Raw genomic sequence first — 22756 nt, 5'->3', positions numbered from 1 at the left:
CAGTGTGAATAGTGGGAAGTGTTTAAGTCACACATACAACTAATAAAACCTTTATTCCGATCTCACGCAGGTTTAATGTCTGACTTCAGTGGGATTTGTCCCAGTTTTTACTGATGCAATAAAGCTTGGGATTACATCTGTGACATTTTAGAGCAGGTGGTCAGCTCTGTACTAGTTCAGACTCTCAATTTTATATACCACATGACTGCTGTCTGTATAGCTACGTGATGAATGCCAGTGGAATTATTTAATCTGATAGATTATAGGGGCCTACACTTCTATGCTTTAAACTACATCTGCCCTGCAAGGAGGGATAGTGTTGTCAGATCTGAGACTGATTCAGTGCAGCTCCCCAGGCAAACCCCAGGGGCTTTCCATGTCACCCCTGAATAGTCTCCCCTGAGAACCACAACGCAGAGCATTCAAAATTAACTCCGACTCTTGCTTCAGATGGAACTTCAGTGGCCTTGTTTTGCTTGAAGAAATGGTAAGAACTCAAAATTAGATTTGCAGGTACTGACACTCAGAATTAAATTCTGAAATTCCTAGCTATTGTCAACAAGGGAAACACTGGGAAATTAAGGTAGCATATACACACTACAAACTCAGTGAAGAAGCTCTGGTTCAGAAACACAACTGCTCTAGACAACAGCGGACAAAGGTCCCAGTCCTATGAACAGAGCTACCTACCTCAGCTTCTTTTTCACTCACCACAAACTTCATGTTTTGTCTTTTTCAAGCATTTTTCCATAGGTAAATATGGAGTATAATTAGTATGATAACTTTCACAACAGGAGAAACATACCAGAACTATAATCTGAAATAAACTTAAATGATTAATTATGGGTAAGCATCACATCCTGAATTTTGTAGCCTTTACCAGCCTCTAGCACTTACTTGGTCTGCAAACTAGAGTGTACAGCTTGAATTTGTGGGCTTGGAAAAATTTCATTGAGATTTTTCTCTTCATCTGTTTCTCCATAATATCTTCATAAATACCAAAAATTTTACGATCTCCAGACATAATCTAAAGTGTCTGCTTCTGTCAAGCCTGAGGTTATCCATTATTCCACGAAGTGTTTACTAAATATTCCATTGCCCCAAGCAATGCCTTGCTCAGTGGGAACAGTGAAGGTTCCATAAGTGAAAAACTACAGCTCAGGAGGTGTGAATACAGCAAATAACACAAAAGCTGATACCAGGAAATTCACTGCAAAGCCAAAACTAGAGTTTAATAAAGACAACTATAGAAGAGAAAAGTAGGAGCTGAGGAAAAAGAAAAAAAAAATCCAAAATTTACAATCTTAGGACAAAAGATCAGCTGACCTTTGATTTTTATTTTTTTTTCCTCATAGGGTTCATTCTTCTCTGATTACTGCCTTGTAAAATCCATCCCTTTCCAATGAAAGTAAAATATAACAGCTTGAGCTGAAATTCTGCTGTCAGGAAGGTTTTCATCCTTAAAGCATTTAGTGGGTCTCTGCTGAGAGTCTCTGTAGGAGTGGTTTATAGATCCATTTCCCCGCCCCAAAAAAACAAACCACAATCAGGATCAGGATTTACTGAGAGCCAGTTAAATGGATTTATTTCACTCAGCCTGCTTGCACAGGTCTTGATCCAAAATACCCCTTAAGATTATGTTCAGTTTTAAAGAGAAGAAGAGCTGTCTAGAAGCTGGTAAAATTAACCCTGTGCTTAAAGCTGAGCACATGGACAAATATTTTAGGGCCTGGGGTAATAATAACGTTCCTTAGGGATTTTATTCCTGGAAATTATAGCTATTCACTAAAAAAAAAAACCACATGCAACAATAATATGAGCAAAATTAATAGTTCCCATCCTATAAATTTTGCTTAAAAATCCTAGAATACAATCTACAATCATTTAAGATATGATTCAAGGTCTATGGAATTTTGCAAAAAGCTTAAAAAAATTTCTAGTGAGTCCTGAATTATGTGCTTAGTAATTGAACCATGATCAATAGCATGCCATGGATTTATAGGACAAAGGAAAGAAAACACCTAAAAAAACCTGATCATTCATTTTATTTAGAAATCTGACCACAAAATTAGCAGTAAAGCACTTGGCAGTACTTCACAAATTCTCACTTGAAAAAGTCATTCAAATAGACTTGGGTATGAATGTGATTGCCTGGACAGGGTGTTTGGGAAAGGGATATGAGTTACATGCAAAGGTAACTGGAAATTCCAAGGGAAGAAGTCATTCAGTGGGTAACTGTGGAAAAAGCCTTAGACCTGGGCTGAAATTATCAAGACCACCCGAGTGACTTAGGTGCCCACATCAATATTTGAAGGCAAATTGGACACTTCCCTTAAAATAAGGGGTTTGACACCAACACTTTCTAAAAGGTGCTGAGGAAACAGAAAATATTTCAGGTAATGATCTGAGATTACTTTCTCCTTGCCTCATGACTCCTGTTCATAGAGCTGCTTAGGAGGTTCTACAACTGCAGGTGAATATTTTAGTTACATGTCCAAGAAACTTCCCTGCTGTTTCTCTGAATTTTTCCCTCCTACCCTTAATACACCCCATTCAACACTTGAGTTGGTACAACGAGGTCCTAAGCCCTTCCAGGTCCTTAATGGATGGCTCCAGAAATCTATGGAAGATTTAAAGCAAACACACAGAAAGCTGAGAGATTCTTCCAACATAAGACTATTTGTCTAGACTAAAAGAGTCCTTGTCACAGAAGTTATTTTCTTCTCCCTACATAGCAGGAGACCTGGGAGTGGGGTCACCCCAAGCAACGTTGAGCACTTTTGCCTTCTCATACTGTTTTGGTAAGTGTTTGTTGTATAGATAAGGGAGGAAATCACCATCCACTTACAAATGGAGTGTCTTATAGGCAAAACAGGTCCCATTTTCTTACCTTTCCTCTTCTGTTGATAGCTGGGCTCAGTATTGCCTTAACTCAGAGCCAAAAAGAGCTGTTGCTCCCCTTATTAGAAGTGATTGTCACTATAAGTTGAGTGGCAGAGACTGGGACACAGATCTGCAGCTTGGCCTCCCCAGCTCACAATCATGAGCACTTTGCATCAAGGTGTCAGATTAGGTGCAGTGGGGCCAAAACACAGCACCCATCTCTTCCAGAGGGAAGTGGATCGAGCCTAAAGTGGCCTGAAAAAGTAAGATATCAGTTGTACAACACGATTGCTCCTCCCTCTCCCAGATTAACATATATGGGACAAACACAAGCAAAAAGAAGCAATGTTTAGTGGCACTATTTCCATTAAAAATAGCTGATTCCAGCCTCCTATCTTGCTGGCAGTGAGTGCCATGCAGGTGATCCATGCAGACTTACTTCAGTGCCCAGCTCTTGCCCAGCCACAGCTCTCGATGGCTGCTGGAAAAGGAACATATGATCTGCCCTTTAGGAGCAGAAAGGCAAGTACTTGTTAATGGGGCACTTTGGAGATCTCCTCCCCACCCACTGCAAACTACTGCAGCACAGACACTACTTCTTTGGCAGCAGAAGGATAAAACCCTTGAGGAGACTTTTCAAATGTTTGAAGATGGAATTTGGATAGGACCATGACAAGAGAGCTTGGGAGATTTGGGGGTCTTACCAGCAGAGGAGACTATGTAATAGGAGAAATGGGTGAACAAACACTCACCCTCTTTTTGTCTCTTGTGATCTGACTAGTACTCCAGATCCTTAAACTTTATGTGGGATAATGAAAGTACTTTGAATCAAAGAATCACAGAATGGCTTCAGTTGGAAGGAATCTCAAAGATCATCTCCTTTCAATCCCCTGCCATGGGCAAGGACATCTTCCACTATCCCAGGTTGCTCAGAGCCCCATCCAACCTGGCCTTGAGCACTTCCAGGGATGGGGGAGCCACAGATTCTCTGGGCAATCTGTGTCAGGCTATTTCCTTTCTGCATCCTCCTGTATGGCTCCTTCCTGTGATTTTTGACTTAAATGCTGTTTGATGTCATCCTGGATATCAGGATAGGTGAATATCCTTCACTGTGGAGATCCAGAGGTGTTCAAAACAAAGGACTAATAGTTGTCACTGCAGCTGACAAACTGCTGTTGGACAATGCTCACACTTGCCTTAAAATCTCTCTTCCCTAACAGTTAATTTAATGTTCTGGATGGATGTTCTGGATGTTCATGTTTCCTGGTTGCTTCCTTTTCTGTTCCTTTCTGTCCTAATTAATTCTCCAGATTAATTTATCAGCTTGTCACTCATATGTGAGGGACTTTAGGAAAGGTGGCCAAACCAGACTGTGAGATTAATTATTTGGCCAGCTGGAAGCAGCTTGTGTGCTACAGGCTGGGCATCCCTGTCTTAGGGAGTGATGAATTCCATCAAAGACTTAAAAGAAAGACAAAAAGAGGATATATAAGGATCACAACCCAATTTGCAGACCACTTTCCTCCCAGCTTGATGTACACCTACAGATTAAAAGTAAGAGCTTCTTACTTTTGGGGTGTTCAGGCTAATTGAGAGAGATTTTTGGTACTGGCAGTCAAATGCTGGGACAACATGAATCTATTCCATAAAGGTATTAGTTTTCTCTTAAAATAATTAAAAATATAATAGTTCATCACAGGTAAATATACATTTATATAGTTATTGGTTACCTTTTGCCCCATGAGATGGCTGTGATTTTTGATTTCTTTTTTTACAGACCTACTGTGCTCTGCAATTCCAAAAGCCTTCCACAGGCTGGAAGACTTGTCCCTACTATGGTTTATCTACAAATCCCTGTTAGGAAAAGGAAAGTGGCATGGAGTGAGAAGCACAAGGACAGCATTTCAAATTAAGGTGTTCTGTCAAGAGGAAGACTCAGGTGTTTGCAGCACAAGCGTGAGCTCTGAAAACGAAGTTAAAGGTGTTAACACTGATTGAAAATTAAAGGGGTTATGCAGAAGGGTGCATAGGAGATGGAAATCCAAAGGGCAAACAGCTTCAAAGAGTGAAAAAAGAGAGGTGTGGAGAGAGAGAGAGGGAGGGCAGGAGAGAGCGGAGGGGAAGAGACATCTTTGGACACTGGGCAATGGGGACAAAATGCCAGTCCTCAAATGAGCAGTTTACAATAGAAATGACAAATTGGGTGCAAGACAATCAACCATTTCTGGGCTGGGCAGGGGACAGGATAAATCAGTAAAAAGACCAAGCAAGGTTAAGCATTGATTGAGGCCAAGGAGCTGAAGGCCACCCACTCAGATCAAATGAGAAAGCACTAATGGGAAAGACATTTTGGAAGTTAAAAATATAACCAATTCCTGAATCTGGAAACACAGAGCTGTAAAATAACAGCTGTACAGCAAGGCAGAACAAAGTTTTCTTTGGTGGTTGAATGAAAGGTGGTTGAATGGGAAGACACCGTCTGCTTTATCAGAAATAGGCTCTGCCAGGCCCTCAGCCAGGACGGTTTCGTGGGGAGAAAGGCAGGATCACATTCCTCCAGGGTGGCAGCACAGCTCTGTCCCACAGGCCAGGGCAGCATTCTTCAAAGTAACAGTGAAATATTAGACGTTTTAAAAGGATTTCCCACTATATTGATGTTGTTCCCATAACATCAGCCAAGGAGTAGGAAGGCAGCACATCAAAACACATTTGCATGCACTTGGGAGCAGGCGTCTCTTCTGTACTAGATAATGCTTTCTAGTGCCTGTAAAGGCAACATTTGGGCTGCAAGTGCACGGAAAAATCTTCCTGTGGCACCTGCACCAAAGGCAGGATGCTGGGAAAGCAGCCTTCAGTGCTGCTGGTGTTTGAAGTAATTAGTGAAACCCAGGGGCATGTTGAACCCCAGAGGGATGAACACTCTCATTCTGCCCCAGTGCCATTCTGACCATTTCCACTGCTCCCAGGGCAACACCTGGCCCCGTGATTTAGGATTGCTGTGACTGTCCATGAGCCAGCAGTGTGTCCTGAAGGCCAAGAAGGTCAGTGGGATCCCAGGGTGCACTGGGAAGAGCATTGTCAGCAGGTCAAAGGGGCTGATCCTGCCCCTTTACTCAGCCCTGGTGAGGAACATCTGGAATGTTGTGTCCAGTTCTGACTCCTCAAGAGAAATACGGAGCTCCTGGAGCGAGTCCAGCAGAGGCTGCAAAGATGATTCAGAGACTGGAGCATCTCCCTGAGGAGGAAAGGCTGAGGGAGCTGGGGCTGTTCAGCCTCCAGAGGAGACACTGAGAGGGGACCTCATCCATGTGTGTCAGTGTCTGCAGGGAGGGGGCAGAGGATGGACCAGGCTCTGCTCGGGGGTGCCCAGCAATGGGACAAGAGGCCACGGGCAGGAACTGATGCCCAGGAAGTTCCAGCTGGACATGAGGAAGAACTTCTTTGCTGTGCAGTGACTGAGCACTGAACAGATTGCCCAGAGAGGGTGTGGAGTTTCCCTCCCTGGCGATATTCCAGAGCTGTCTGGACACAGTCCTGTGCCATGTGCTCTGAGATGACCCTGCTGGAGCAGAGAGGTGAGACTAAATGCCCCACTGTGGTCCCTTCCAATGTGACCCATCCTGTGATTCTGTGACTGCAGTGACTGACCCCAGGCAGAGCACAGACATGAACTGTACCCCAGCTCAGGCTGATTGCAAAGCATTTGTGCACTCCAGAAGTGCAACAGGTGCAATACAGCAAGGAGTTCATCTGTCAGTGGCTCCTCTGTTTGACAGTGAGGACTGGCAACGCTCAAAGAACCACAGAAGAATCACAGGTCACAAGATCCAAGAGACTGCAGGCTCAGGAGCTGAAAACACTCTTAGCACTTCCCAAGCATCACATTTTGTAGCAGCAGAGGACACAGCCACTGATACTGTCTGCATCTCTGCACTCTGCCTTCTGCCAGCTCAGTGTTCCCCACTGAGTTTAAGTCAAAAAGTTTCAGATTTCTCCTTCAAGCTGTGGTACACAACAGAACAGCGACAGCTTCTGTGGTTTTTTATCTTAAACTCTTAGTAGCTCTTCCTAAATCTCCTGCAAAGCTTGAAAAAGGAACAAGGCAGAAAAAGATCATCACCTTACAGCATAACCAGTGACTGCTTTATGACATAGTAGCTGCTACTCACATTTTCCCCTGGATAAGCTGCTGGCATGCTGGAAGGAAAGGGCAGATTGCTGAGCTTACTTATGAATTTCTTGCAGACTAACCACATTCACACAAGAAGACTGTGTAGATCCCCTACTGCTTCATCAAACATTAATTTGTAGACAAGCCTGTCAGCTCTTTCGATTAAAACTTCTGTTTTTTGATGGAAATCAGGCTTCCAAATTTGTTTCCTTTTTTTTTTGCAGATACTATTCTTTATTATTCGGAAGTTATTATTCCAATACCCATTATTATTCCAGTATCCTTATTATCCCAGTGTTATAACCTATTACTCTTCAGGAACTAGTTTTAAACCATTCAGTGGAATCAATATTTTTAGCTGACATAATATGGTTTGTATCAAAGGTGGCAACATTTGCTGCCGCTGGTTAGTGAATCACAGAGATCTGAGAAAGGCATCCATTGACATCTGTTTGACACATCACATCCCTTTTAGCTACCGTGCCTCTTATTACCTTCAGCTGCTACCTCTGCCTTGGATTTTCAAATCCAAGAATACTGAACTTTGCTTATGCAATAAACAGGACACCTGCCTTGCACCTGTTTTAAGCATTTACTAATGACAGTGAAGCACTGAGCTGCCTGTGCTAGAGGGAAAAACAAAAATATTCCTTCAAATTGCAAGAGAAGTAGCCTACAGAGGACTGCTTTATCAGTGTAATCTGGCAAAATGCTGCATCCTGGAACAAACCCTGCTCTTCAGTACTGGCTAAAGAATAGAGACAATTTTTCAAGGCTATGGATATTCATACCAGCAAATGATGTGCTACAGCATTTTCACCATGATCAAACACATAAGAAAAGTCAGACTTACCTCTAGATGAACCTTTTTTGATCCCATATGTGAGATGCAGAAATCAGGAGAGGGCTGTGGAAAAGCACGACAGGTACCAGTTGGGAGGCAGAACAGGCTCCCAGCAGTCAGCACTTGCAAAATGGCTACGGAAAGACTGGAGCAGTTCTGCTCTGCAGAACTTAAAGGGCCAGATTTCCACAAACACACTGGGGCAAAAACCTGTGTAAGAGCATAATTCTCCACTGGGAGAAGGCAGGCCCCAGTCCAGGAAATATTTAAGCATGTCCTTAACTCTAAGCATATGAGTTCTCCTTTTGACTTCAGTCTGTGCAGTCCTGTACAAGCATGTGGATAAAAGTCAGCAGGACTGTATTTACTGACATGCACAAAGTTACCCAGGAGTGGGATGCTCTATCACAGTGCTTGTTACAGCTTCATCACAAAAGCAGTGAGGTAGCATCACAGTTAATTCCCCCTCTGGTGAGTTACTCTGATCAATGATTAGTGTTAAGATACATTCCACAAGTCCAGAAAGAAAAATAAAAAATAATCAAAATATGCCCTAAAAGATCTCAAATCATTGCAACAAACATTGCTCATCTGATATTTCTAATTTTTTCAGCATAATGACCACAATACATCCCCATCTAATCGAAACAATTTCAAAGCACTTTGGACTGGTCAAAGTAAGTGAAAATACCCTCAGTTATGGATTTACAGCTTCCCTCTCCTCTATAACTGAATCACAGAGTGTCAAATATTTTGAAGGGAGAGTAGAAACACCCCAATGACCGGGCACAGATATGATTTGTAGGCTCACCATTGGCAAAGTGATCTTATGCATCCATTTTCTGCTTCCATTTGCTCCTCCTTATCAAAGGAATTGTAACTTTTTTCTCACCTGCAGCATTGAGTGACTCTCATGGTTAATAAACACTTCAACTTTTAGCACTTACTCTTACAGTCACATGGATGGAAAGGAGACTTTCGAGGCACAAGACACCAGAATTATATCAGAGGGTTTTAAAGGAGAGTTTCCTCTTAGTCTTGCTGCCCAAGGCTGTCCCAGCATTGCTGCAGAGGACAGGGGGAGCCTATACAGTGTGCCCAGACCTTTGTCCACCACAAAGCCCCCAAAATGTCATATACAAAGGGTCCTGTCAGTCATGAAAGGTGGTATCATGGCTTTGGGACAGGTAGGAGGGTATTTCTGCAGTTACAGGTTATGAATAGGTCACAAATCTGGTCAAAGGCTTGCTTTGAAATAGCTGTTCTATGTCACAGAATCATAGAATGGTTTGGGCTGGAAGGGACCTTAAAGTTCCCACCCCTCTGAAAAAAAGGTATGGGTTTGTTTATGGGATTTATTTGTTTATATTGAATAATATAACCATTCAAATGCAGAAATAAAAGCTTAGTTTTTTGCATATTTTTCCTTATGATTAGGAGCTAATCTTAGCTGTTTTCCCAATGCCATCATTTTCCTCCTGACACTGAGTTTAATCTATATTCTGCTCATGTTTCCACAAATATGAAATCAACATTAGGGTCAATATTGAAAATACTTTACTTCGTAAAACTTCATTAAATTCGTATCACCAAATAAAACCCTATATTTGCAATAACTCTGACTTGCACACAAGCCATAAACCACTCATCTTTGATTGCCTCCAGACACAGGAGGCTATGACCTCCTCAGACATCTTAGCACCAGAGGAATTGCTGTGCAAGTTTCATTTGCTGCAGCTTGTTTCAGGAAACGTGGGGGGTTTTTCCCCACTAATTGAAATGTCCCGAAATGTCGTGAGGCTCATTCTGGTCCTACTTTCCCCACTAATATGTTTTATACCAGTCATTTCAGTCAGGGTGAGACCAGACCCCTCTGCTCAGTGGAAGTAGTTCCCACTTCATGTTTTGTGTAGCTGTGTGGGCTGTAGCATTTTTGCAGTATGTCATTAGCATGACTGATTACATGCTATTGGCACGTCATGAAAACCTGCCAGATGCAACCGAAAATTGGGTTCTTAATGAATATCTTTGCCTGGTTGTTTTTTTTCTTATACTGTGTTCATGCTGGAGTAGCAGCTCTGAAGGCAGCATTGGAGAGAGATTAGAAGGGACCCGTGGGCTGGATCCTACATCCAAGAGCATCCCTGAAGATATTGGGGTGGGGTGATGGACGTTGAACATATGGCAACTGGAACATGAATTTTGCATTTAATATTACACAATGCAAACATTACTAATAGGTTAAGCATTCATGCATCCTGTAGTCAATTAATGGGGTTTAGTTTATCATCTCAAGACCTCTTAATAATAGAAATTCACTTAAGGGGACTGCTTTATACCCTGCCATTATAACAAATGTTCCTTGTAAGGTATTAAGAGGTGGGAAAAATTTAACATACAGGGATAAGAAAATCAAACAGGAAATGTTCCAATGATTATATTAAATAACTCTGGGTGAGGTAGCAGATAAACAGGGCTAAGGAACTTCAGAGAGTTTGAAACCTTTTACTTTCTGAGCCAGAACTGGCCTTTCCACAGACATACTCCTAAAAAATTAGGTACCAAAAGATTTATTAGCTGGAGAGGCAAAAAGTTTTAAAATACTTCTCTTCATTGCTTTAACATGAAGCAGCTCACAGCATGTGTGTCCCTAGACATGAAGGCAGAATAAGATTGTTTTGTGATGCAACTATGCTTTGATGGAATAGGTCACTTTATATAGCTTGCTGTAAAGTTTGGTTTAATTGTTTAAAAGCTGGATTTGCGCTGCCTTGAATATGTGTAGACATAAGAATTTGGTTAAGTCAGCATATACTTTTTTTAATGTATTGGAGCTTAAGATTTCATCTTTTGATGTATCAAATGCTATCATATGCCACATTAGATGCTTATACCACACACACATACTGATGGCTGGTGTGCAAGTTCCTGCAGCCAGGGATGTGTCCAACAAGGCCCTATACAAAATGAAAGTGCTGTTTAGCATACAATGGTCTGGTGGCTATTTTAGATTATGTGAAATTGCCTCTTCACTCCTTATTTCCAAAGCTAAAAAAAGGTTTCTATAAAGACTGTTGGCCCAAAAGCAACATGATAAGGAAGGAGATAAAGTAGTTGGCAGCAGAAACCTGTAATATTTGCAAAAGGAAAAATGAGGAATCAAAAGAAGCAGCCCTGATGGAGGGAAAAAGAGAGTCTAAGGAAGATGTTTCCTTTCTAGTGAAGACAATAGGCACTTGCTTGAGAAAGCAAAGTGGAGCAGACAACAGCAGGAGAAATGTTTCCAGTGGTTCTCACAGAATTGGAACACAGAGTTTTCTTTGGCAAAAGAATTCGCTGTGAGAGCCAAATGTCTTCAGAAACAGCTTATCCTCTGGTAGCTGTCTTTTGCTTAAACACTCCAAAAAAGCATCTGTAAAGCACTGTGAAGCATGAAGCCATTCCAAATGCAATCAGTTAGATAAGGCAACGTCCACTCTGACTTAGCCACTTGTTCTGACAAACCCAGTGACTCAAAGCTCTGTGGAGAAGCAGCTCCAGGCTGCCTGTTGCGCGGCAGGACGTCATGGATTAGGTGCCTATAGACAGGCCAAGTGGTTTAGCAAGAACTCAGCCAAGATGCAAAGACCAAAGGGAAAATCCCACTCTTAGATCTGCAGGGCTGACCTCAGACCCCCACATCTATGAAAGCAGAGCAGAGATCTGCTGCTGTACATTTTTTTTTCTTGTGCCTGCATTCCTGGGAGAAAGCACCTAGTGGAGAAACACCAGTTGCCTACAAGGACTTTGTGCACTTGTTTTCTGATGTTTGATGGGAGGAGGGAAGAGGCCAAGGGACAAGACATATCAGTCTCTAGCATTCCACAAGAAAGGGTTTTTCTTCAAGAGCATACATCAAAGTTCCCGGATAGCTGCATTTTAAATCCATTCCTTACAGGGCAATGATCTGATAGAAGAGGAAAGTCTCTGGGGAAACATTGGCTCATGAGAGGAAATTAATGAATGGCATGCAGCTTATACACTGCTGCTTATGTCCTTGTTTGTCAGCTAGCAGCAATACAGGCAATTAGGAAAATTCAAGTCCAGCTGAAGCGTGGACACTGGTTGCCAATTTGGCACTGGCTTCCCTGCTGTCAGGTCTTAGCTGACAAAATAACCCTGTTTCAGAGTGACTCAAACATTTTATCTCTGTTTTAAATAAATGATGAAAAGCACCTGCAATACCAACAGCAAATGCTAGAATATCTTCATTATTACCTAAATGGACTTGGGGTCAGGGTCATGTATTCTATTTAAGTCACATCTGAGGTATAATTTCAAGAAAATAAGTGGATAAAAGAAGAGTCATTTGAACCAAGATCCTATGGCTCCACTTATAAAAAGACTTATACTCATGGTTGGCTTCACACAGTGCAAAATCAGTGTGTGGCAACACTGTTCACAGGTTTGAAATCATACCTAGAGGTTTGATAGGGTTGGACCCCTCATTTGCTAATTGAAATGGAACTTCTGTAAAAGTGCTACTCATGTTGATCCATAAAACTCATAGAATCATCAGAGAATCATAGAACTGGACAATTATTTGGGTTGGAAGGGACCTTAAAAATACTCTCATTCCAACCCCCTGCCATGGGCAGGGGCACCTTCCACTAGACCAGGTTGCTCAGAGCCCCATCCAACCTGGCCTGGAACACCTCCAGGGATGGGGCAGCCACAGCTTCTCTGGGCAACCTGTGCCAGGGCCTCACCACCCTCACAGGGAAGAATTTCTTCCTAATATATTACCCAAACATTCTCTCTGTCAGTTTGAAGCCATTCCCCCTCGTCCTGTCACTCCAGGCCCTTGGAAATAGTCTGTCTCCAAAAATAAATACATAATTTAATCTTACAGCCCCATAATGATTAGAAGGAGTCTTTTCATAAAAGTTGGACAATAATTATTGATTTCCTTATTTTCAGTTGTATTATTCCTTGAAATGGAGATGTGCAAAATTAGTTCTATTTTTAAAGTTAACATTTTGCCTCTTTTGTCTTAGCATTGTCCATCTCTGTGGTATGGAATTTTTTTCAAATATGAGACATAATGATTTATGCTCCTATTAAAGATGGAAATCCATGGAAAATTGCTGTTTATTGTAAGAGGGCTAGGAATTAACCCGAAATTTATTTATTTATTTAAATTTAGATGTACCTGGCACTTCATGGGGAAGGGACAGTGGTTTCCTTGTCAGAGTAGGGAGCTAACTCAGGATATAAGGAGTATCCCCCCTCACCACACCTCAGAAGACCAGGTTTCTGCCTTCTCAGCATGTGCACAGTTAACAGAACAGAAGATGTATTCCCACTTTGCATATTCCAACTTTCAGCACTTCAGTTTGATTCCTTTTCCCCATTCCCCAGGGGACTTATAAAACAATCATGACAATAATCATACTTAAAAATTGCTTTTGGATACCTCTGTTTCCAAGCCCTGACACTGCTTTGGTCGATATTACAGTGTAATTGGAATGGCTCCCCTGTAACATCATTGTGGTCAGATTTATTTGCTCAGCACAGAGAGTGAGTGTTCGGCTCTTTCTTATCATGCACAGAACTGCCAAAACCATTCCAAAAATAACAGAGGTCCTAAGCATCTATATGTGCTCCAGTCTTTAGGTGAAGGTACTCTGTAAAGGCTTTTAATCAGAGTTCTGCCTAACAGCCTGGATGCTCTGTCTTTTGGAAGTTAAAACAAGTATTTTGGCCTGACAAGAAAAAACTGAGTGCACGCATTTGGATGATCGGGCCAGTTCCAGGTAACTTGGAAGCCAATGGAAAGACTCTCCTTGTCTTTGGTGAGGTGTGAGTGAAGATGCAAGCCAAGGGAGAGTACAAAGGATTGCTGTGACAGTTCCTGTCCTCTGATGGCCAAGCTTCAGAGATGATAAAGGGAGTTCTGCAGGGCTTTTGGTTCTCCTGCTTCATTAAGGAGTCTATATTTGGCAATGGAAAATTGCCCTATTTAGAGAATTTTGTAAACAATGTTAGTTGTAGGCAATGAATTTTTTCCACCGCCTATATATAGTTATCTGAAGCACTGATACGTTCAGGTCAAGAGATGAGGAGTCATTTAATCTGACTTAGGTTTAATGCCACTTTGAACTGCTTTAGCTCAGCACTGAGAAGCACTTGTATTCCATGAGTGTGTCCCTGCAGAACTGTACGAGAGAAAAGCTAATTTACCAAGGTCAAACTGCAGCAAACCTGAAAGTATAACCCCAGACACAGTAAGAGACAACCTTAGCAATCCCACATCCCAAATGAGCTGGATACACCTTCGTGGGTTATTGATTCTCAGCTAGGAAAGGCATATCACAGGGACATCCAGACAGGTTGTAAACGTATAGGGCATCCATATGGCCACATCCATCCCAGAGTGCTTCATGAACCTTGTGAATACACAGGCAGTGAGAACATTGATACTTCTTGCAAGATGATCTACGTGATCTGTGTAAGGATGCCAGATTTAGTTTGTATAAAAATGAAAAACGTTACTCCTAAAGCATATTTCAAAGGAATTTTCTGTATTCCATTGGCGTGACTACTGGTTGGGTTTTTGTTTTTTCATCTCTCTAAGTATCCACTGAGCCAACAACAGTATAGGCTACTAGTCTAGACAGGATTGGTGGGTTTTTGGTTTAGAGAACTCAGATTTATGGTTGGAGGGATGCAGCACCTCTCCTACAAGGAAAGGCAGATTGTTCAACCTGGAAAAGAGAAGGCTCCAGGGTGATTTAATTGCAGCCTTCCAGATGGAAATTTCCAGGGCAAAGAGCTTCCAAGAGTGAAAAAAGAGAGGAGAGGGGATGGGAAATGAGGGGGTGGGAGGGGAGGGGAAGGGGAGAGAGCAGGGAAGAGGCAACTTCTTTACACATTTGGCAGCGGGGACAAAATGCCAGCCCTCAAATGTGTCTGGATCTCTCTGCAGTGACTCTCTGCCTTCGAGGGAATCAATAGCTCCTCCCAATTTAGTATCATTGGCAAACTTCCACAGTATCCCTTCGAGTCTCTTGTCCAAGTAATTTTGAAGATTTTTGCCTGATAACCCAAAGTAGTAGGGTGTTTTGGGTGCAATCCTGAGGGATACGGGTGGGGAAAATCTCCTGAAGCAGAGAGTTTAATGATTTTTTTTTAATAACTTTATTATGGTAGAATGCCCCAGGTGCTAAACACACTATAGCAGCTTCCCAGTAGCAAAATGTAGTTGAATTCCTGTTCTTCTCCTGCATCTATTCTGCTTTTCAAGACAAGTTTTTTGAGAGTTTCCGATACAGAGTTTCTTTCTGCACCTGAATTTGCTGAATAGTTCAAGGATTATGGAATTGCATTGTGAGACTTCTATTAAAAAGGTAATTGCATTAACAAAAGAGTGTTTGTTAAGGTTAAAGACTCCTAGACTAGCCCACAAAGTGATAGTTTCATCTACAGTGGCCTATGATGCTGACAACCTCCCCTTCTCACATGCCAACCTCCAGTTGTGGCAAACACTTCTAAGGATAAGTTCAAGATGTTTTCATTTCTTTCTAATTCATCTCCGTGTGTTGCTCCAGGCATTGCGTGTGTAGGAGATGTCAGGATTTGCTATTTCCTCTCTTGCCTAACTCTGCAGTGGTTTTAAGGTTTACTTAAGGACATGCTGACCAGTTAGAAAAGATTGTTTGAGTTAAATTTTGTCAAGGTGCCCAGAGTCTTTCAGAGCAGTGGGTGCTGGGAGGGGGGAGAGAAAAAGATGCTTATTATTTACTCATGCACTCACAGCTCATTTCAGCTGTGCCTCCCTTCAGTCTTCCATGTCTGAAATGGGCACATGATTTCCTAGAATTAACTCAGATACTGGACATGTGAGGTTTCAAGATGGGCAAATAACTTGAACTAAAACAGCATTGAACTGTGAACCTTGTCTGAACGTGGAGAATCTGTAATTTATCCTAGTTGTCAATGCACACCCAATTTCTCTGCATTTTGAAGGTGCAGGTTGTCCTTAGGAACTATCCAGTGCTTCCATACATGAACTACCCAGGCTGAGCCTGCCAAATGAGGTGGGCAGGGGAGCCCAGTTGTGTTTAAAAGACATTTTTGAACAGCCTTGCTCAGTGCTGCAGTCCAGGGAGCCATGAAACTGCTCAACCAGCACCTGAGAGGACTTGCTGCAGTCAGCACTGCTGCCAGAAAAAAACATCAGTGGAGTCATGGCCAGGAAGAAAAGTGCCTTGGAGACCATATTTCTAACTAACTCTCTTCTGGGAATGGTTAAAAGGATTTCTGCCTCAGTGTCTTACAAAGTATGTGCTCAGCCCTGTTTACATGCAACCAGTTCTTAGGTCCATTCGTTCAGTGTCTCTCTCACTCTTTCATCCTAGGGAAGAAACTTAAGCTGCACAGACTCTGTCATTTTTGTCTGAAGAGCTCTGCAGTCATAGAAAAGTCCTATCTCATTTTTTTATCTCCTATATCCCGCCCACATCCCAGGAATCATCACACACGAACCAATGGCACTTTGTAACAACTATGGAAATAAACCAGCACAGGTTGTTTTCTTTTTCCCCACTAGAAATTGTAGTGGAAACACCCCAAATTGCTAGTTCTAGCTCATGCCTTTGACAGGTGAGAGCAGCAGTAATGAGAGCACCAAATGGGTAAACGGGGGACTAAATTTCTAACACAGCAGTGACAACATGGATGAACTTTACCCAGTCACAGTTCACCCCATGCCTCAGTTCCCGACCTGTGAAGTGGGAATACGATGATGTACAGTTGAGAAGCACCATGTTAGACCTGGACAGGGCTAAATGGCTGCCGAGAACAGAGTCCTGGTGTCAGCATCAGCTGATCCTCTGGAAGCCAATTTACCCCTCCCCAAAAGAAGATATCAAGAGAAGACATCCTGCTTCCCTGTATCAAGCAATTCAGTGACACTAAAAATCCTTAAACACCAAGAAGCTTCGGACAGGTTTTAAAAAAAGATAAAAGCAGACACAGCCACATGGAAACACAAATGACATCCGTTCAGAATTAGCTCTCCCCCTTTTATCTTCATAAGCAGCCAAGCTGAACTCCAACCTTTGGATTCTCCCGAGGCATTAGCTTTTCATTAAGAATGAATGGCTGATCACATTATGACAGACAAATGATCAGCAGCAGGAGGGTTTACCAACATGCCATGCACTCCCACAGCCACTGAGGGGGAAGTCTAATGAGCAAATAACCTGCTGCAACTTTCTACATATTTCCTGTAATTGAGAACTCTTCTGTACTTCGTCTGGAATGCAGATGCCTGTCAATCACAGGGTCATAAATAGGATTAGGGGCTGTTTCTGAAAAAGCAGGCGACTGGCTTTAGATGCTCAGTTGAAAATACAGATGTTTTCTGGCTGCATGCCTGTTAGGCAGTGGTATCTCCAACTCTATTTAAGCATATTTGGCTACCATCTCTTCCCTGAGGCCCTAGACTTGCAAGTGGTGCAGATCCTTTTAAGAGTGCAGATCCCTACTAATTTTTGCAAGATCCAAGCTCTGTTTGGAGATGTACAACATAGAACTAACTCTCCAAAGAGAAGTTAGTCCAAAGAACTGACTTCTATCAAAATTATCTCCACATCTGATGGGCACTGAGAAATTTTTTTATGTTAAGATATTTGTTTCAGACCATTGCACAAAAAGGATTAAAAGTATAATCTCCCCATAATGAGAATCCCTAAGTAACTTCCCTAAGTTGTCCTGAGAAATCTGATAAAATAACATAGTCTTCTGAGAATTTTAACCTCCTGTATCCCAATTATAGCTGCTGTGAGAGACATATATAATAAAAAAATAAAAAAATTTTTAGTGCCACTGGCCAGTACATTTATTTCACCAGAACAGAACAAAAAGAAAATATTTCAAGAAAAGAAAGCAGTTTACCAAAAAATGCAGGTGTTTTGGTTTGGGATTTTGTGTGTGTGTATTTGTTGCTAAGGGGTCTTTTTTGGTGCAATGTCTAATTATCAGCTGAATTGCTTGTGCAGAGACTGTGAAACTTGTGTAAGTTTTATCAAAGTAACCAACAGGCCTCACAGCTTTGCTGTTCTTCTGCTTGTCCCTTCACTTCCACATCTACATTAGAACTTATTTCTCTTGTCAGTAGAAGCCATTTCTCCTGTCAGTAAATCTTCTTATTTTCGGAATGTTACAAAAGAGCCTTAAGATCTCAACCAGGATCAAGGCTGGTGAGCCACTTCATAAGCATGCAGAAACAATCCTTCCCCCGAAAAGCACTTCCAGTCTCAACAGCCAGGATACAAAAAGGAGAGGATGAGAGTTACGGCAGTGAGGCAGCTTCCTCAAGGTCACCCAGGAGATCTGACCAGGAATAAAACCTCCACCTCCCACACCTCTCTGCTGTGCTCTATTTTTCTTTAGCAGAAAGAAGCCAGTGCTGAAGTTTATTGGTTTCATCCACAGCAAATTCCACTGGCTCTCACCATAATGAAGGCAGGGAGAGGGGATAGATCCACTTTAATCAGTCTACCAAAGTTTGCAAAACCCTTGCATGGAATGCAGCTGAGTATAAAACCATTCCATTTCAGCAGCTTATTCAGGATATGCAAACCAGATGGAAATCTATGTATTACATGATTAAATGTACTCTGGATAAGAAAGGGGCTACGGCCAAAATCATAATGATATGAGAGAGGTCATTGTCTTCCATTCATCTATGTTAAGGTCACAAAAGCCTCCACAGAGATAAGGGAGTGTGGTCAGCGCCCTGCAAGGCTGACATGCTAATTACAGACAGAACAAAGGGCCAGGGGATGAAGCACAAGCCAGGGTAAAGGAATGACACGGGGTGATGAGGATAAGGCCACAAGGTTATTCAGCAGAGTCATGATTAACAAGGCCGCCCGTGTCTCCTGCGAACGTTGGGCTGCTCCTGGTGCAGACAAGGTTCTGCCTCTTTGGGAACATCGTTGTGAAGTGACCATGGCCAAATACACTCCTTTGTCACAGGACACAGAAGAAGGTTTCAGAGGAATGGTTTCTTCTGCTGAACAGTGTCCCTGTATTCCAAGATCGTTGCTCTCTCTCTCTCTCCCCCTCTCTCTCACACACACAAACACACAGATACATGTTGTATTTACAGTAAAAAACATATTCTACCCAACTTCCAGCCCTGCTTGTGGATTTTACTTCCAGACAGCATATCACCCTCAGCACGAATTCATATTTTTCAGGTAAGATACAGTTAATAAACACGTTGAGTTGGCAGCTAAGAGAGGACATGGAGTGTTACCATATCACCCTTGTATTTTCACTTGTTAGGTTTTATATTATGAAACATAAAACTATTCAAATTTTGGCATCTGAGATGTTTGGGTGAGTTTTATCTTGAAACAAAAAAAGACACTGACATGTTTGCAGGCTTGTTTCCTCACACTGGCCTCTTGCAATTTTTGATGTAGCATCATTCAAACTTCCATGAAGAATGGTTGTATTTTGTCCCATAGCTAAGCTAAAAATTCTATCGAGGATGGCCAGAGCAAACCTATTTCAGTTCCATGTGATGTTTCTCTGTCTTCCCCTAACATTCCATTTGCCTCAGCAACATCCTGAATGAATTCCACTCCTCATATACACTCAAGCAGACAAAAGGGGATCTTAAATAAGTACAGGACATAAAGTACTTCATACAAAGGGACTTTACTCACCACTAGTCTCCTCAGTGTTTTGAACACACAACTAACAGCAGAGAGGTTTTAAGACATGCCCTTGAATTATCTTCATGTTGCCAGCAGCAGGACAGGATTGACACTTAAACACTTCAGCTTTGAGAAAGGTCCCAAGAGGGGCAGAAAATCAGGACCAGCCCCAGCTTCAAAAGTCCCAGTTCTCAGTGACAGATTCACAAATTTCCCCAAATCTCTGCATTTTTTCCCTTTGTCCAGCTGGACTCCCACAGCCATGAAGACACTGAGGTCTGTTAGTTGTGTCTGCCAAAGTCCAACCTTTGTCCCTCGGGTTAAGAGATCTGTGGAGTAAATAGATGCCATATTTGTCCGGTCACTTTGTGACCACAGTAGCACCTTGAGATAATGATCAACAGGCCTATAAAAATATTTTGATGCTTATAAAAATATTTTGGTGTCTAAAGACACATGTGGAATTAGCCAAAACTACTAAGCTATCCAAAGTCCAGTGCCACAAAAACCATATTCCTCTGTCTCTGGGGAAGTACATAACTTGAGAAGTTTTTCTTAGAAAAAAAAGGCAAAGAAAATAAAGCTTGACCTTCCCTGATTTTCAGTCTTGAGCAGTGTTAAAGTCTATTAACAAGAACACTCATAGAGTCTTTAATCTTGTTTTTCTCCTCTTATGGAGTATTTGTTTCCAAGCTTTTCTTCCCTTTATCTGTCACTCAGGTTTCTGTATCAAATGTCACAGACTTTTCAGCATTCCTGCTTGTGCACCACCTGGCTCACATTCAAACTAAACTACACTGATATTCTTTCTTTCTGTCTTTTCCTGTGGCAGGAGCCATTCCATAACTTCTCACCTGTAAGGCAGTAAAATTCAGTTTGGGGTAACATTGCCAAGAACTTCCCACCTTACTCAAATTGCAAAAGGTGTTATTTACAGCACTGTGCAGGTAGAACATTGGGCAAAAAGGAGAGACCAACAACACAACTCTGTTGCTTTATGTACTTGTCTCTATCCATTTGAGCTTGCCAAGCATAGTCAAGCTCACTCCCAACTGTCCTAATGGAAAGGTCTCCCACAGGATTTGTGACAAACCAGACAGACTCACGAGGATGTTTCCCATAGCCCAGAACACCTTCAGGAGGCAGAACTCAGTTGTATGGGGGTAAGTGAAATGATCCTGAGGTGATTCTCCTCACTTACCGTAACAGCCAGGTGTGAACTTGTGCTTCCCATACCAATGTCTCAGTCATAAACCATTGAGCACAGCAGGAGCCCTGCAGGAAAACCTCTTTTGAAGACATGTTTTATTTATTTGTGTCAGGTAGACAATGTAAATTTAATGACTCAGCTATCAAGAGGGATGGGCCAAGATAGAAAAGTTGGTGGTAATCACCTAAGTTGTGTCATGAAAGTAAATGAAAGAATATATGAGGACAAAGGGGAAGTCAATAATTTATGTCCTAGAATAGGAGCAGGACCCAGGGGCAATGCAGCTCTTTCAGCAGTCCTGAGTGTGTGTTCATGAACTGCCTGTGCCAAGAGTCTGGCAAATATTTAATACATAAAAATCTCCAAAGGGCTGAAGGTAACACAGACCTCACAGTGCTTCCTGCCCTTCAGGCAATACATTTTCAAAATCAGAAGTGCTGTCTGATGTCAGACCTGCTCAGCTGTGGACACAGAATCTCTTCTCAAGGTTTCCCTGAGATGGACCTGCACCCTGACAGGGGGTGGCTCCCATGTTTTCAGCTTTCCCACCTATGAACACCAAAAACACCTACTACCAGTCCAGAAGCAAGTGGAATATCAGTGACATTATCAGTGATGCTAAAGAGCAGCAGGAGTGTCTTCAGGGTGAGGTGTTTGGAGGGTTATCAGCTGAAGCCTGCTCTCTGTCATGTTGGGGCCATGAGGAAAATGTGTCCACCAATAGACTCATTAATGGGCAGGGATCAGTTTGGGGCTGTATAATTATTTTGGAGAATAATTCTCCTTTCCAGATGAAAAATCCATGCAAAAACCACAGAGCAGCCCAACCACTATATACCATTTTTCACATTACCAAGGGAAAACCCAGGGAAGCAAGACCACAAACTGATCCTGTTACACCACAGCTTCTTTCTAGTCACCATAGCTAGGAAAAATATATTTTTATTTTATTAAAGAAGCCCACTGCTTGTGCTCCAGTGCAAAATGGAACTAACATTAGAGGACTGCTTTCTTGAGATGGTTTGGGCCTCTGCCTCAGCCTCTTACCCTCTGGTGTTCCTTAATAAACACAATTCCAGCTCCAAGTTGACATTGCCTGTTATTCCCAATACATGTTTCCATTCAGAGCTGGCTCAGTTTCTTCTGCCTACAGTTTCCTATAGGGAAAAGGAAAAGCAACCTTACTTTCTTTCTTAGCAATTCCAATAACCAAATACCAAATAACCAAATAACAAAAAAAAAACCCACAAAAACAACAACAACAAAAAACTCCACTTGGTTGTAAATTCATGGCAAGGACTTTGTTTTCTTGTGAGCTCAACTTAGCTCACAACTCAACTTAGCTCAACTTAGCATAGTTCCTGGGCTAAGATCACTGCTGCCAGAGAACAAGTGAAAAATTGTCCCAAAAATGGGTATGTGGAGTATCACTCAGGGATCTTCACTTCACTGACACCAAGATATAAACACTGAAGGCTTTTAAAACAAATAGTTTTGGAAAAGGCTGAATGAGCTTATGAGAGGTAAAGTGAGCTGATTGAAAACATGATATTTTACAGAGATGAGCTTTATAGAAGGGTGTAGAGGCTAAAGGTTCTGGGAAATCCAAAACCCAAGGTCATTCTAACTGTCCACCTGGCTGAGTAATCTTTTAATGATTAAAAAAAATAATATAAATTAAGAGAAAAAGATACTAAGTTGTCCATGTCTTACACCTGAGGTAGAACATTTTGCACAGCACTCACACAATTCTCGCTCCTAGAACTGCAGTGGATGTGCAGTTAAGCACTCTCAAGTGGATTAAAATTGGATGAAGTACCACAAGTTATGGGCAAAAAATATATCTGGCACTGTTTCAAGCTGAGAAGCAGCATGTAATTATCTACCAGAAAGGAATCACTGTTCAACTAGGGCTTGCTAATTTTCTGATTAAT

General features: G+C 42.0%; 1 long non-coding RNA gene across 2 annotated transcripts in view; it reads right to left on the bottom strand.

The window, feature by feature from the left end:
- The window catches only part of LOC135414041 (uncharacterized), a 40524-nt gene extending 32285 nt beyond the window's left edge, over window positions 1-8239 (bottom strand). For both annotated transcript variants that reach the window (XR_010430547.1, XR_010430546.1), the window contains exon 1: window positions 7908-8239. This is a non-coding gene — a long non-coding RNA (uncharacterized LOC135414041). The remainder of the gene's footprint in view (window positions 1-7907) is intronic.
- Between the last annotated feature and the right edge of the window lie 14517 nt (window positions 8240-22756).

This window comes from Pseudopipra pipra, chromosome 5, assembly GCF_036250125.1.
Source record: "Pseudopipra pipra isolate bDixPip1 chromosome 5, bDixPip1.hap1, whole genome shotgun sequence".
NCBI lineage: Eukaryota > Metazoa > Chordata > Aves > Passeriformes > Pipridae > Pseudopipra > Pseudopipra pipra.
Note: the sequence above shows the minus strand (reverse complement) of the source record. Positions and strands in the feature narration are given on the sequence as shown.